Raw genomic sequence first — 16,857 nt, 5'->3', positions numbered from 1 at the left:
TTGTAATGGCAAAAATCTTCAGGTAGTAAAAGGATTAATTTACTCTAAAACTTGAGAACCTACAAGAAACTGTAAGTACAAGTGAAGAAATACAAGAATAATTTCATCATTCCTCTATGAAAAAATATTATCCCTACCTTCCTTACCCCAGCTGCAGTCAGAGAAAGTCAGGCTTTTAAGACTTAAAAATGGTTCCTTTCTGTCAGTTTCAACTGGCAATGAGACATTTGCTATGGATTCACAATGTTAAAATGCAGGAGAAGATGCACTTCTCTCCAGTCTGCCCTCGTGTCTAAATGAGTCTGTCAAAGAAGTATGCTGAAATATAGCATTAATATAAGGGACAAAGCAAAAGTAATAACTATTTCTGATAATTCCTGCATATTTCAGCAAACAAAGCACAACAATAAGACAGCATTTCCAGGGTGGTAAAATAACCCAGACAATGTTTTTATTCATTGATCAAATAGATTACCATATAAACAAATAACAATAAAGATAAAGTAGAAATAAAGCCACACGTCATATGTGATTTTATTTAGTTTCCTTCCAACCCCACAAAAGGTAAATACATCAGGAAAATGGTGATATAACTGTCCTTTTATTGAAATTGTGATGCTTAAGAGCCAGCTTTTCTTAGAAGAACATGAATGCAAATACACAAAGAATAAACTTTTTAAAAATGGCAAAGAAAAAGGGAGGCTCTAAGAAAAAGCCCACTAAATGTCATGGTTTCCTAAATGGTATTAACTCTCCTTTTTATATATCTTTATATGTGTATACATTTTATTTACCTTTAACTCACATTTCTTTATAAGCATCTGTTGCCTAGTAAAATTTTGAGCCCTGACTCTGGATACTGACAGAGGGTTTATTACAAGAAAAGATCTTTTTAATATTTTCATTTAAGGACTTTTGGGCAAAGTTCTGTTTGTAAGGTCAAGACAGAGGTTTTGTGTTTCCAGGTAATCGAATATCCTGAGTTGGTAGAGACTCACAAGATCCATCAACTTCCAGCAGGTAGAACAATATCTTCTGGTAGTCTCACAAGCCCACAATACCATATCTGGTCTAAAGATTAAAAAAAATGAAAAATTACATTTAAAAGTTAGTTTATTGTATTAATTAAATATTGTCATTTTAATAGTTAATTTGACCAGTGCATTTCCATTTTATCTATGAATGGTTTTATAATTCTTCCCTTAAGAGTGAAATAATTTTCTTTCCTTTAATCCCAAATTATATTCTTCTTTCACATTAGTTGTAATCTTTTTTCCTGTCCTCTACTGCTACCCAGATGACAATTAGACATCTATTTTCTGAACTTAAAAATCCCTATAGCTCCTTGGTGTTTAGTATTAAAGCCCAGGTCTGGCTCAGGCAGAATATTTTCACTATGCTTTTTCTTTTAAGTCTTCAGTTGCGGGGTGTGAGAGACACAACTTTATTTTTCAATTTTTCTCTGAAGAAGAACATGTCCTTCTTTGATCATGCCTGAGAGAGAGTTCACACGATTCTAGGAACCATTACCTACTCACTGACATGTTTCCTAATCTATATTCTCTCAAATGCTGTAGATACCGGATTTCTCATAAAATAGATATTTCACTTGAACCTTCTTTAACTTCCCAGACCAACCATTAGGCCTAGACATGTAATTTACCTGTAATTCTCCTTTTCAACATTTAGGACCTCAGTGCTATAACATGTCGTTACTTATCCATTTGTTCCCTAAACAACTCTCTCGACATTGACTCAGTTTTCCTGTATTTGTCAATAAAAAGCACATCACACCTTTGCTTCCTGGAACCTGATTCAGTAAAAATAATATCTCCAGGACCTCTTTTGTGTTTGCTTGTTATCAAGAGGACAGGAGAAGAACAGATGCAAGCAGATGACAAAAAGAAGAATTTTGTCAAATAATTCATTGACATTTACATGCTGGCAGTTGGTCAAGTTTTTTATTGAAGGAAGACTCTTTGACCCACTCTATTTATACACATTCATAAAGTTCTAGCAATTAGTACAGTAACCTCTCTGAAAATTGTTAAGATTCCTTGTAAAATGATGGTATTCTTCATAATATATTTGAATAATTTTTCTCCTCCTCCCAAGCCCTACTTTGACAATTATCCTTTACTGAGAGGTCTCTGAAGTTCTGCTGACTTGGTTTTCTTTGGTGAAAGTAGGAAAGTATGGATGGTTTTTAATCCAAATATTTTTAGGACACCAGAGGTTCCCATGTTAAAAAAAGCCCACTTCCTTCAAAGAATACTCATAATGAAAGACTTTTTTTAATAAAAGCAAGTATTTTAATGTCTCAGCACTGCATGACTTACTTTCTAAGTGGATATATTTTAATCTGTCAGAACGTTATTCTTTATGAGATCATTTGGCTATTTAAAATTAAACAGTGCTCTGGGTTGAAAATCTGCAGAAACATCCAAACAAGCAGGAAAATTCCTTTTTTGAAGACTGCTACCATGAGGCTTTTGGATCAGGTACACCATAAAAATTCTTATTCTCACCAATTCAATAATACAAAACAAAAATCTAAAAGTAAAATTAGCATTAACTAGACCAAAATACCCCAAAAATATTCTTTTTTCCTTTTTGTATAAGATTTTTTAGTGACATTTCCCATTTTTTAAAAAGTGAAAATTTCTGGTGATATTGTGTATTTAGTGTTCAAGTTATTATTTTGGTTCCTGAGTTGCCATGCTATTTGTTCAAAAAGAGATAAAACTCTTAAAGGAAAATGCAGCATATAACAAGCCCAGTTATTATCACAGGGGGAAATATGAAAGGAAAACTGCAGCTAATATAGACTTCTGGGAAAAAAAGCACAGTACAATGGCAAATCTACTACAGCTCCTGAATTTGTGTCAGCAAGGCTGTAAGTTGACTTGATGATGTTGAATATAAACTAAGGCATGTCTGGTAGATGTTAATGATGGTGAGGTGCATACTTGAGAGACATATTCTTTCCAACTTCTCTTTGAATGCATTAGGTTCCTGAGGCAATGCACCAACTATGACCTTGGAAGTTTTCCTCTAATGGAACTACTCAGCATCACAAGTTCTGGGGGAAAAAAAAGGGGAGGGGTGTTTCTCAAGCTCCATAAAGAAATCTAATTTTGATTTATCATGCTCTGCCCATTAAAGATTCAATCTGATGAATATAAAATTTCAGATGGGCCCAATGATGCCTGTCTTCCTTCACCTTGTAACTCAATTTTTACCAAGTGAACATCCTGAAACGAAAAGTTCTATGACATAGATTTGCATATTTAAACTTAAATGTATAGTTCTTCAAAGGATGCCCATGTATGTCATGTGGTACGATATAAATGAAAGAAAAGAGATCATACTTGTCAGTAGAGTTGGGACAAGCTGGGACTAGGAGTTACATGGGTGTTAGAAGTCACTGCTTAGACCTTTAGGACACGAAGTAATCTGGTACATCTAAAACACTTCCGGAAGGAAACATAAAAATTTGCGACATACAAGCGTATATAGTGTGAATAATTGCTGCATAATTAAGAGCTTGAAAACATGCTCCCAGCAATGGCTGATTGTAAAAAAACCCACATCGTTTCAGTAAGAAATTGAGAAAGAACAGCAGAGAAGTTGGGCGAAACATCTGACCCTACAGGAGGCAGGTTCCAATCCTGGCCTTGTGTGTGAGTACTCAGTAAGTCATGGTCCCAAAAGGTTTTATCCTGTGCCTTTAGTGGATGGAGGACTTGCCTCTAACAAAACCCCGGTGAGTCCCTGAGCCACAGCAGCCCCCAGGCAGACCACTGAGCCCTGTACTGGCTCTGGGGCCACTGGGCTCACAGTGCTCCTGTGACTGGCTCGTCACCATGTTCTCAGGGACTTCAGAACATAAATAAATAAAAGAAAGAAACTCTAACTTACAGGAGCCAAAAGGCCCAGTCCTCTGGGAGCTGAGACCTAAAGGATCAGACCCTTAGCAATGAACCTGATTGTCCCAGGCAGGAGTTGTTCTAACATTAACAGGGGAAGGATACAAACCAGCTATTGGAATGAAGTGGCATAGTTAGAGAGGCAGGCTAAAAATCAAACTTTCACAAACAAGCAGAGAGACAGATGTCAGTGAAGTAAGCAAAATCTTATACAACACACATATCCACTAAAATTACTATTACTGTCTCTCTGGGTGCAGGATGATGCAAGCATGTTACACGTAAAGATCACAAGGAGGCACTTTCACAAAAGATGTAGTCTGAAGAATAAATTATTCAAATTAGTTTCTAAACCCAGAAATATTGATTTTTGTTTTGTAAAGAAAACTGCTGTAGATTAAGTCAAGATTTTAAAACCAGTCAATAAGGATTGTCTTAACTTAAAGCCAGAGATCTCTTGTTACCTTCCTTTCACTGGAATTCTGATGTGTTTCAATTCTGCCATGCTTCTACCTCTAGGTAGAAGTAGCAGCACTAAAGCAATTGTTGGAGAATCAGGCCTGAGATATTCAGAATGAGTAATGATTAACTTCAGAATTCAGGAAAAGGAGACTCATTTAATTAAGGCATCTGCGAGTATTTTTTAATAACCTTGCCCTTTAACATGTAGAAGTTTATTTTGAGCAGAGCCTTATAAATTCCTCTCTATTCCTCGGAGTGATTATTGCTATTGTATGCATTTCTGAGGATGCCATTAGATAGAAGTAGGACACCATTTCCCCCAGGGATAAAGGAAATTTTCCTCTTTTACAGAATAAAGATGTTTACAGAGAGAAAATGGGTGCATCACGTTTCTAGGAACAAGCTGCCATGCCCACTAAGCAATGTTAATCAAGGAGAACAACGCTGCTTCTATGCAGCAAAGATACCTTGTCTTCTTCTGTTGTAAGAGCAGGAAGGTGCAGCTTTGTCTCCAGAGCTCAGCAGAGGCTGCTCACCATCAGTGCTGCTGCTGCTGTTTCTCCCACCTGCTGTTGTGCTTGTCATCCTCTGCTCCAGCTGCAGTGACTGACCACCAGGCAGGAGGCCCAATCTGAGGAATGTCTGTCTGAGGCTTACATTATTTGTAAATAAAGAAAGCCTATCTGCCTCCAATTCCCTGTGGTTTGTGGGCTTTACTGACTTTGTGGCAGCTCACTGCCTCTTCCTTTATTACAGTTTGTGAGTCACTCTTAGTAGGAATTAGGAAGTGACTATGTCTTTTCACTTTCTTGGGGCAGAAGCTTATGTGACATTTGCATCATCCAGATTTAGCATCAGGCCCTTGGAATAGTCTCTGAAGTCTATTTGGGCTCATTTCACCCCAATCCAAGAATGTAATCATCTGGCCTATTTTATATTTAGATGAGATTAAACTCTGCCCAGAAATGCCTATTTTTCTCTGCTGAGTACAAAAGGTATCTACAAAACAACCTCAGATCTAAACAGCTGTACTATAGAAAGCTACATTTGTTAAATTCCAGATGGTGTCAGGACAGGCACAGTCTTGTGTGGGATTTACTCATGATGGCTTGTCTGTTTGAGGAAATTTATTTTGAAAGAGAAGGTGTTCCCAGATAGTCTGTGTAATTAACAAAGTAATAACAAGGTTCAGTTTAGGAAAGAGACTTTAGACTTGTGCTTTAATAATGCCTAAGGCTGAGATAGCCAGTTCAGGGAATGGAACAGGTAACACTGCTTAAGGCAACTCTCCATGTTACCATTAGGTGTATAGGACTGGTATATTGGGATTCACAACAGCCAGCAGACTCCCCAGGTTAAGGGTCCTAACCTCCAGGTTAGGACCCCTAATAACCCAGAGGAAATTATGGAATAACCCAAATCTGAAGTGTCCTGTAGGAGATTATTGGCCTATTTTGTTGTTTCAGCTAAGCCCCTCCCTGAAGAATATAAATTTACACAATTTGTGAAGGAATAAGGCACGAGAGAGTGAGACACGTTAGACAGAACTATAGCTGACTCTGACAATGCAAAGGGCACCACAGGAACCACTTGCATATATAAATTCTGCCATTATTTGGAAGAGACATGAAGATAGAGGTTACCCTACCAGCCTGCAAGGGAGAGCCAAGAAATCGTGGCTCAAATTCAAGAGGCAAAAGAAAAACAGTTCTTGAGCTTTGAGAGGTGAGGTCTATAAGACAGCTGGAGGTTGTGCTTCTTAACCTCACAAAGGATTGCTCAACCTGAAGGTGCTGAGGTGCAGGACTGAAGTGTTCCCTCAACCTCAGGAAGCAGTTTTTGAGATTAAATTTACATAGGAGGTTTCAATGAAGGCCAGAGATAACGCCCACATTAAATATGGAGGAGTTTGTGCATGTATATAAAGGTCATGCGTGATTCAAAGACAGACTGGGGAGCATAGGATCTCATCTGGGCTCTCTACAAAGCATGTGTGTGTATATGACTGGGGATGTGGTAATCCATGAAGGAAGGATGATGCCCAGGCACGCATTAATGTCACTTATTAACCGCTCTTAAAAAGCAATTATAGCTTGTACAAAGGGCTTGCAACATTGTGCTGTATTTGTGCCCTTCAAGAGGGAGAGATTTGAGATAATTTTGCTGGCTCCTCATTTCTTGAAGAATTGCTATTGACAGAGGAGATGCCTCCCTCACCCTTTTACTTCTTGCTCTGCCAGCTGAGACTCAGCCTGATGTTAAGCCCAGACAACTTCTACATCAGATACCTTTTCCTCAGCAGTAATAGTAAAGAAAAATTGATGTGAATTTGTTGCCAAAACAGAAAATTTAGCTTGTTGATGCTAGGTTTTATTGTAACAACAACAACTTGCCTGAAAGAAATTACATTTTCTTCCATGTGGCAGGAAGAGCTAGAAATAACTCATGTTTCACACAATGTGATAAAAAACAATTTTAAAATAAAAAAAAAAACCAAAGGACCCAGAGGCATGTTACAGTGAAGTCTAGCAACTACAGAGAAAACAGGCTTTTTTAAATAACTCAGTCTCTGAAGTGTTTGCTGTCAAAAATATAAATGGAGTAGTAGAGATGACTAAAAAGACAAATGAAAATTTTTAAGAAAGCTTTTAGCAGTTATGATGGCTAACTACAGCATTCCTTAAAAAGAAAGAGGAAAAGATTAAGTGACTGTGTCAGAGAATTAAGGTATATATGCCACCTATTATCAAACTATCACTTCTCCCAGTGGAGTAAGTTCAATTCAATGACTTCAAGGTAGTGGTAATTTTCTAAACACCATTTCCACTCTGAAAAGTTACTCCTGTGAAGCAATGAATTAGAAACAGAAAATCATACCAATAAATGCTTCAGATAACTGTAGAGAAAAACAATCCCTTCAGGTTCCCCGGGATCAGCAGATCCCTGCTATGTGGTGAAACTTACTTCTGCAAGGACCTTGAACCCAAGTGTTGACATCAACTTTTAAATGTACATCAGAAATGTAATTCCTGCATTCCCTCTGGCAGTCAGAATGACTTTAAAAAAAAAAAAAAGCCGATGGTTGCTATTTTATTGTCCTAACAAACCTCTTATTGAAGCACAGCATGACATCAGCCTGGGGAACAGAAATGTGAAATGTTAAAAATGTAATTTTTCTGAGGTGCCATTTCCTTGTTTATTCTAAGCAGTGGTTGGTGGAAGGTATTGTCTGTATGTTGCTATTTTTGGAAACAGGCATCAAGGTGCCACAGGGGATGGCAGGCTGGGTAGGCACAAACAACTTGTTACAAAGGGCAAACTGCTGACTGTGAATGGAAAGGCTCAAATCTTTGCTGCTCAACACTCAGGTCCTCAAAAACGTACATGAAACACATTTAGTGGCCTTGGTGCCCATCCAGCCAATCACATGCAGATGGCAGGCCACAAGCCCACTTGAAATAATCATTTCAATTAGAGAGGATGATAAAGTTGTTAATGAAAATATGGACACAAGGTGTGTTTTGGAAACTGGGAGGAGCAGAGGAGTGGTGGAAGTGTTCAGGTGCCGTGGTAGGAGCAACTTGACCAAAGGAAGAAATCTCCCTGAGAATAATTGTGCTATTTGAGTACCAGTAGTTCTCTCCAAAGGCATTTATAAGACACAGAAAAACTTGTTCTTGTTCCTCTTCTGATGCTTGAAGTATCTCGTCTTGCATTCTGAAATATAAATTAGTCTGCAACTAAATGTGTAGAAAACTTTTACTGAGCTATAAGATCTTTAGAACTGAATAAAAGAAATATTGTCATATGTGCATGTTAAGCTACCATAAAAATAACATAAGCTTTATTGTCTTAAAAAAATTATTGCCCTAGCAAAGTTTTTAGTGTCAAGCAGCAGGGGTTACTTTAATACAGTGTTTTTAGTTACTAAACATTAAAAAGCCTGATCTTGAGGAAATTGCAGTGCATAAAATCATTCCTTTTACAGTACAATTCTTAACTCAGCCTCAGTTAAGAAATTTCTCCCTTAAAATTACTGTAATTAGCGTCATGTTGTTCTGCTTGCTGCCTATGTGGCTGGTGTTTCCCTACAAGAGGCACTCAGGTACAATGTGATGATCTCTTGTCTTTAGTTGCTGGGTTTCCAACTTGCCTTTGGAGCCAGCTTCCATATGTTTCCAGAAGGAAATGTTTCTAGAACAGGACCATTAGTTGCAAAATGGAATTACAGTGATGGATACCTCAGTGAGGATGACCAGGTGTTGATATGCACAGAAACATACATGTCTTGTTAGAGGACTCTTCCATCTTTGATGCAAAGATAAGAATTTTTTTTTTTACCTGCTCAAAGAGTTTTGCTCAGACTTCACTGTACTTATTTTTTCTTTATATTTTAGCCCACAAATTGTGTCTTGTGAGCTTTTACTCAAAGCAATATTTATACAAAAATGTGTTGTACGTTTGCAGCTTCTAAAACTTGGAGCTTGTTTTTAATGACAAATTTACTCATTCAGGTGGAATACCAGCAAGTCAAACTGACTTTATTTTTTCTGTCATCTCATTGATATATATTAGTCTTGTGGTGAATTTTAACTCTGAACCTTAAGTGACACAACCTACAGCCCATCTCTTTGATGGCTTGAAATAGGCACAGTGATAAACCAATAGCTTATAGAATGACAATCTAAGAGAGACTTCTCTCACTTAATTTCAACCCTTTAAAGGTTAGTCAAAGCTTGCTGTTCAATCTAGCTTTAATAGCAGTGAAAGCCTCCAGAGGACAGGGAATTGAAGCAGCAGGGATAAGAAAAAAAGATGTTCAATGCTTATTGACAAAATCTAGATGCCTAATATTGTCTTGAACAATCTAGATGTCTAACTTTTAGATAGCTGAAGTTCAGTTAAGGCACTTACTCTCTTATTGACATAAAATTAGGGATAGCATCTAGCTTACATTCCCAGAGCTGTATTGATTCACAAATGCACACAAGACTCGAGAAAGAAATGCTATACTTCATTCAGGCACTAATGAAGTTACAAGTATGAATAAACATGTTGTCTGCTCAGTTGAATAAACTACTTCTAATTTTACATAATTATTTTTCAGAATACTTTCACACTGCTTTTACAGCAGAACTTTTCCCAATTAAGTGACATTTGCTGTTACTTGTGCTGGTCTAAGTGACTATGCTGCATAATGTGCATATTAATGACAACTCTGGAACGTTCTCTTTGAAGAAGAAAAGAACCAAAGAAGAAAATTACAAAGAAACGTTAAACATCACAGATAGCACTGATAGGAGACATAATCTAGACAATAGGGACTACATAAAGCTTGATAATATGACAATAGATCATTTTTAACAAATAAGTATCACTGAATTTATTAATACTTTTTTTTTACTCAAATTATTGGAAACTACTTTATATTCCTATACAGTTCCCTGTTCAATACTATAAAAATAGTGATATTTTTGAACCACAAAACTCAAGATTTAAATTTGGGAGATCTTCTTCAAACTACGCTGCTAGCTCTCCATGATTTTGTACTTTTTCTGTCTTAGTCTTCATGGCTTCACTTCTTCTCTAGATAACCATCTGTCCTTAAAAATGTCTTGCTTTTCATTTCATGCTCACCAACCATTTGAGCTGTTCTGTTGTAAATAAATTTATCCTTATATATTTTCTCTCTCTGTTGTCCCTTTGTCCAGCATATATACTGAGCTAAGCTTTTATGGTTATTTAAATGGAAATCAGCAGGATTATTTCTGACTTTTTCTTGTGGCTACATAAACCTTGTTGAATCAAATACAATAGGTAAGATCCTGTAAATACATGAAAGATAACAATCAACTGTGGAAATAATTTCCCAGCTCTGTAAGCAACTAGAATTCATGTATCTAAATTAGGATGAGAGGAAAGCTGCTGTAGAAGTGCTTATTCCTCTTTTATACCTTAATAGGTGTTTAGCTGACTTTTTCTTATGTAGGTGCCTACATTAAACACTTGATGTAAGGTATTGTGATACCCACTTCTCCTTCTATTTCTCTTCACCTCCGTTGTTGCTCCACTGAGTCTTTTTTAAAAGAATGACAGACATCATGGACCTCACAATTCATCATGTTTTATTTTCTCTTTTCTAACTCAGACTTATATCCCTGCATTTCACTTGGTAGGAAAAACCAATAGGACATTTTCTGAAGACCTAACTAATGCCTCCAACAGGTAATGTATGATAATGCATAATAATGAATAATACTGGTTGCATAATATCAAATCAGGTATTAGACATGTCTACATTCATAGACTACACTCTCTTTTATTAGATATTGTTGTAGTTTCTTGTGGTTTATATTTTAATATTACAAATGTCATTATCTGGTACTTAGTTGCCAATTATTTTAGCTAAATAAATATTTGAAGGGAGTACTAATCACAGCACACTCATCTGTTCTAATTCTTTCATTCTTTTCCCAGTCCACCAATACATTAATTTCATGGATTTATAAAAATTCTCATTCTCAAATGAGAATTGCCTTTTTTTCTGCTTCCTGACTAATAGCCTTGTTTCATTTGAGCTCCTTTGGGGCAATTGTTTCGCTTTGAAATTTGGTACTACTGTGGAACTAAAGATTCAGTAACAATGTTGCTGGGCTGAATGGGATGCTTTGGGAGCAGGTATAATTAGGTTATAAAAGCACTGCAGCGTCCTGCTCACTCCTTTCCCCTCTTTTGAAAAGTCTTGCAGGTGGTGCTGCATGGTTTGACAGGGTCTGCTCCTGTAGCACTGTTCCTTTCAGAGCAGCTCTCAAAGGATCCCTCTGCCCTCCAGAAGTTCTCATTTTTGCTGGTTTTTCCCCTCTACTCCCAAGGAATCAATTATGCTTTGCTGTGTTGCTGAGAGATTTGAAGGGATCAAATGGAAAGTCAGATATTAAATACAAGAGAAGCGCATTAGCACCCAATGGAAACAGATGAGCAGGACATTGTACAAACCCAAGAGCAGAAGAAAAGTATTTCATTATGCCATCTGCTAATTTCTTACATAAAGCCCTTACTGCAGTGATTGCTGAAATAGTCATTAAGCCTTGAATCCCTTTTCAAACAATTATCATAGAATCTTTTAGGCAAGCACTGTTAATTGCCTACCATTGTTATTATACATAGTAATGAGAGTACAACAGTTATTTTCTGCATAGTTAATTATGGGTGTGAAGAAGAAACACATATATATGTTTATATAATCACTATTGTTATTCAAATATCTGATAAGTAAGAATGACATCTCAATGGTGGTAATTTCTGTCGGGGCTGTCTCTCCCATTTATCAACTCTTCTTTTTTCATACATATTCATTATACATTTCAGGGAATATTATACAACTGTTTTGATAGTAAAAAAATGGCTAAAAAAATTATTTTTTACTTCTTTCCCCCAGAAGCCAGAAAGCAATCAAGTCATTTATAAGATGATGGAAAGTTTTAAGAAAAAAAATCGGCACACTACACATCAGCAACCAGGAAAATAAAGATTAATCACTTAACAAGTTGCTTAGACAAGGATCAACCTAAAAACTCACTTGAGTGAATATAAACAAATGTCTGTCAGCATAAAGGAGCTGTACTGTAATTTTGGACAAGCAGATACATTAGTTTCTTAGTGCACTGCAAAGAATGTATTATCCAGTTGCAGCCCTCCAAAGACTGAATTGCAAGCTGAGACATTAATTACAGTCATTGTAGACAAATGACAGTATACTTCTCCTGTGGTAAGATGACAAAGTGGAAACAAATGATGAATCTGGCATACCAATTAAAATGCCAGAGTTTATTGAAGTTTTTAAGCCTGAGGCTTTCTGGACATACTTAAATTACCCATATCTGACACACTGACTTCACTTTTGAGAACTAAGTTATCATCTTCACTCAGTGACAAACAGAACTCAGATGGAAAGTGTCACTGAAGGTCTGTGCAGAGACAGAGAATTGAAAGTAGACAAAATGTTTTGGCAGGCTATCAAACTGAGATCTAAAAGCCAAATAAGCACACTGACTAAACCTCTTTCTTTGCAAAGGTAAGAATATGCTGCAATTAACTGGGAAGATTCTTTCTATGGTTCTCCTGACAAGACTCTAAGTGAGCTGTAAGAGTTATCCTCATACATGCAAAATCAACCTGGTTACTTGGTCTGGGCAAGAAAGACAAATACTGAGCAGAAGGTAACCATTTTAGCTGGCAATTCACAATATGAGTAACACTTCAGCAGATGCACTATATACTATAGTTAAAGAAAGTAATGCTGTATGCACAAACATGGATTTGGGCTGAAAGATAGCAGAGTTACTTGATGGAGAAAAAAAAAGAAAAAGAAACTAACACATTTCTAAAAGATTCCACAGCAAAAGTGAGTCTCTGAACATCTTGAATAAAATATCTCATTCCTGCTGAAGAGCAATGCATAATTCTGGAGGGCAACAGAAATAAAACTAACCAAAGCCTTCAATTATTCATGAGAAACCTTCTGACCTTGATTCAGGTCTCTTTCCAATCTACTAGAATTCTTCTTTCTTTCAGCTTTATGCCAGCTCCCCTCTTTTGAACTGCAGTCTGCTTCATCTGGACTTGCTGTAGCCATGTGGCAATTCTTGACTCTTCTCCAAGCTCCATACATCACTGTTCAATCAATCTCTGTCAATGAAAATTTCAGATGCTGGAATATCCTCATTTATTGGTAAGGACAGACTTCAAAAACTTGCTGTCCCAAAGTATGCATTTAGTATTTATTTGCAGAACTAGGCTAATATTAGTCCTGAATTGTGGGTGGAGGAACCATCCACAATTTTGGACATGGAATGTTTCACACCCCACAACTGTTCACCACAACCAGTTTTGTAGCTTATAGGCATATTTTTAAGTGGATCTAGCTGACCCTTTCTTGGCTACCTTCCACTGAAGCAATGTCCAGCACAATTCTTTGGGATTCACTGAGTGCTGAAATAGTGTACATTGTTGCATTATGTAAGCATTTGGTGTTGAACTCTTATCAAGTGTTTGCATCTATACTAAGGCATGTTTAGAACATATAGTTTTGGTGAAACATTGCATAACTGTACAATGTGCATGCTTAAAAGGGTTATTCTGTAAATATGGGAAAGGTTTTTCCATGTTTCACAATCTTAAAAAATCCCACTCTTTTTTGCGTGCCTACCTGAAGACATATGGGAATTCTATATATAGGTTGGACATGGAGACAATTCAGCTAGGACCTGCCGAAGTGAACAGGATTATTTCCCTTGTTCTTTTCCTTAAAACAGATTTTTAATCAAACCTTTATTTCATCCACAGCAGTAGCCTCAGTCTAGCTCCCTTGGTATTCACTGGACATCATCATTAATTCAGCTAGGGATATAAACTAGTTCTGCTTTACAAACGATACTTAAACATATTCATGTCTTTTATCTTGTGTCCTACTTTATGTAATTATTTATTCAACTAAATAGCTCATTTTCTTCTCAGTCTCCCTTGTGATTTTCTTTACTTTCCCCAGACCCTGTATTGCCTCCTGGAGCAACAGCCCTACCTGAGGGTATGGGAAAAAATAAAATGTATGTTAGGATTGTTCCTCACACTAATATATGAATTCAGAGACACGTGCTACAGAAAGAATGAAAAACAGATTACATGAGCTTTGATAACAGCATATGCTATATTTTTTGAGGTTTACAAAAGAGAGTAGCTGACACATGGATTTTTTTTTTAAATTGAATTTATAAAATTTACATTTACTCTTCCCTGGGAAAAAAGTCTCTAAGAAAACTACATTCATAAACCATTCACAAAGAAAAATGTCCAATTTGGAGCTTTTGCTTTAAAAATGAGATTTTTTTTTCTTTTTTTGATTATTGTTGGGTATTCTAAGAAGAAGTATAATCTCTCCTACACAACTACATCAGTTTTACAGCTGGGTTAGCTGGGTTTTGACTCAATCCACCAGGCACAGACTAATTTAACATTCTTCTTTCCCACTGACTAATGAATATCACTGCACATTTCTGCAACTACCATTTACTCAGCAAGAGAAATGTCTTTCCTTCGAACAGCCTTACAGGATAAAAAAAATAGCATCTTCTGTTCTGTAATCTGGGTCAAAGTATCTGTGAGACTCACAACTGCCTCCACACTGCTTTGTGATGGGCCAAGAAGGATTGTCTCTCACTATTCACTGGAGAAGCCCATGTTCTGTAAACCCTGAAAAGTACTGCTTGCAGGCTCTGTTGTGGCCCCCCTTCTTGGCTCATGGCCACAGGAAGGCTGGCAGCATGAATGCAGCAAAAAGGGAAAGGTTTTTTAAATAGGAAAATACATATACAGGTGCTAATCACATAACTAGGTGAAGTATGGATTGAAAACCAACTGCAGGTGCTTGAATTCAGCTAAGTAAGACTTACTTATCTTCTTTCTCTCTTTTTTTTTTTTTTTTTTTTGGGGGGGCGGGGATTGTTTTTGTTGTTTTAAAGGAAGCTGTGCCATAATTTGGTAACAGAAAGAAAAATTACTAAGTATGATGAACATGACAACAGCAACAACAATGCATTTTTTTAATTTATGCATTTATTTTAGTTTGGGCATAGCACAGTAAGGAAAGACAAAGAAATTAGGTGTAGAATTACATTTTTCAGTTAAGAGAGGAACTGTTTTGTCATTACAGTAAAATGTGACAAATGCATTTTTGAAAGGCCATTGTTAAATTAGCTAAACATTTTTCAGAAGAATAATGATTTTTAAGTTATATAGTAATGGAATTCAAATGCATTTGGCCTTGGTTTTTCAGCAACATCCATGTCAGGTTTTGGTACAAGAAATACACAGAAGGCTTTAACTTCTTACCTGTAAGAGAAAGTGTGCATTTTCCCCTCGTTTGGTAGGGGTGAGTTTTCACACAGCTCCTGTGCTGTGTATCCATGCCAGGGACAGGAGAGGCACAGAACCAGTGTCACATGAATCAGCTTCCTGTAGTTCAGCCAGGCTCCTTTGGCAGATATGTTACTTCTCCTCCACTCATCCTGAAATATTTAAAGCTGTAAAAAGAAACTTCTAAAGTAATTCCTCCATCTTTTAGCACAAGGTGCTTTACTTGACTTAAGCAGACTTTTGGGGCACAAGAAGTTATCTAAATATAGCTGGTACTAAAGCAAGAAATTTGCCATATTCTGTGAAGTAAAGGATAAAATTCTGTATTCATTAAAAGCAATGGAAAGATGCATGTTGATTTCAAAAGTGTTTGGATTGCACATATAGGTAAAAAGCAAAGATCCTGTAGGATCTGTTGCTACATCTTAAAAACGTACGCTACCTATTATTCATTCTGTCATGCAAAGTGAAATGCAAAGTGTGCTCAGGTCTTTTCATCAGTATATCAGTCACCAAATGTGTAGGAGTAATGTTAAAAATCAGTTCCTAACAGACATGAAATCACTGTAATAGGATAACAAGATAAACTGATGCTTTTTCATGACTGTTCCTCCTCATCACTTAATGGTTGCAAGAATATATGAATGTAACAAAGTCAAGAGGTTTTGGCAAGAAAAACTGAAGAATAATGGACAAAACATTGCTGACTTATCACAAACTGCTATGCAGGGCTTCTTTTCATTTTCTACAGATTTGCATAATAGGGAAAATAAACATGATGAAATGTTTGAAATCAGAATATTTCCCAAGCCTCATGACTTATTGTTCTGTCTAATAATAACACAGCAACATTTGGTAGACAATGTTACATAGAGACATTTAACAAAGAAAATATGCTTTTAGGCAAGTTTCTATCCCTCAGGATTTGTAGAGATGCAAAACCATATTAAATGTATGTCTTGAGCTTAAATGCCATCCACAAAAGACCACACTATTTTTCAAGTTAATTCTTTATTCCATAATTCCCTTTTTCTTCAATTCATGCTGTAAAACACAACAACACTGTTTCTAATATTTCGTTTCTGAACAGCTGTGTAAAATTCAAGTGCAGAACTGAGAATGCATCCAGGGGCTAGAAATGGAGTTGTACTTCTTTTATAGATATTGTAGACAGTCAGAGCTGTAATATGTTAATATTACATAGACATTACACCCATAAGGTTTTGAGATCTTGAGAAAGCTCTTAAAAATAATACCTGCAAAAGGGATGCTGGAAGTAATTTTACCTCAGCATTCTTGGAGAACTCACTGAGCTACAAATTGCAGAATGTAACTGCTCTCAGTTTATAATATGTCCTGAAAATCTTCCAATCTTTGGATTTTCAGGTAAAAGAAAACAGAACAAAACAAAACAAAAAAAACCCTGGAGAAATACTGTTTTTAATCATTGCCTCCTGCATATATAATCAACAGTGTATGCTGAGATGCTGGTGTGCTCCTTCACATGCAGCCCTAGAGGTAAAGCAGAGGAAAGTGCTATTCCAGTGCTATTCCA

The 16,857-nt window shown here is 36.6% G+C and overlaps 1 long non-coding RNA gene across 1 annotated transcript; it reads right to left on the bottom strand.

Moving 5' to 3' along the window:
* Positions 1–516: 516 nt before the first annotated feature.
* LOC139585024 (uncharacterized) lies at positions 517–15,455 on the bottom strand. The gene is made up of 3 exons (XR_011676912.1): positions 15,279–15,455; positions 12,918–13,079; positions 517–1,071 (listed from the first exon to the last, which is right to left on the bottom strand). It is a non-coding gene; the product is annotated as an uncharacterized lncRNA (long non-coding RNA).
* Positions 15,456–16,857: the final 1,402 nt, after the last annotated feature.

The sequence above is a fragment of the Agelaius tricolor genome, unplaced genomic scaffold (genome assembly GCF_023055355.1).
Source record: "Agelaius tricolor isolate 1412-34295 unplaced genomic scaffold, bAgeTri1.0.p SCAF_2, whole genome shotgun sequence".
In the NCBI taxonomy this organism is placed as follows: Eukaryota; Metazoa; Chordata; class Aves; order Passeriformes; family Icteridae; genus Agelaius; species Agelaius tricolor.
This window is presented reverse-complemented; position numbering and strand designations above follow the sequence as displayed.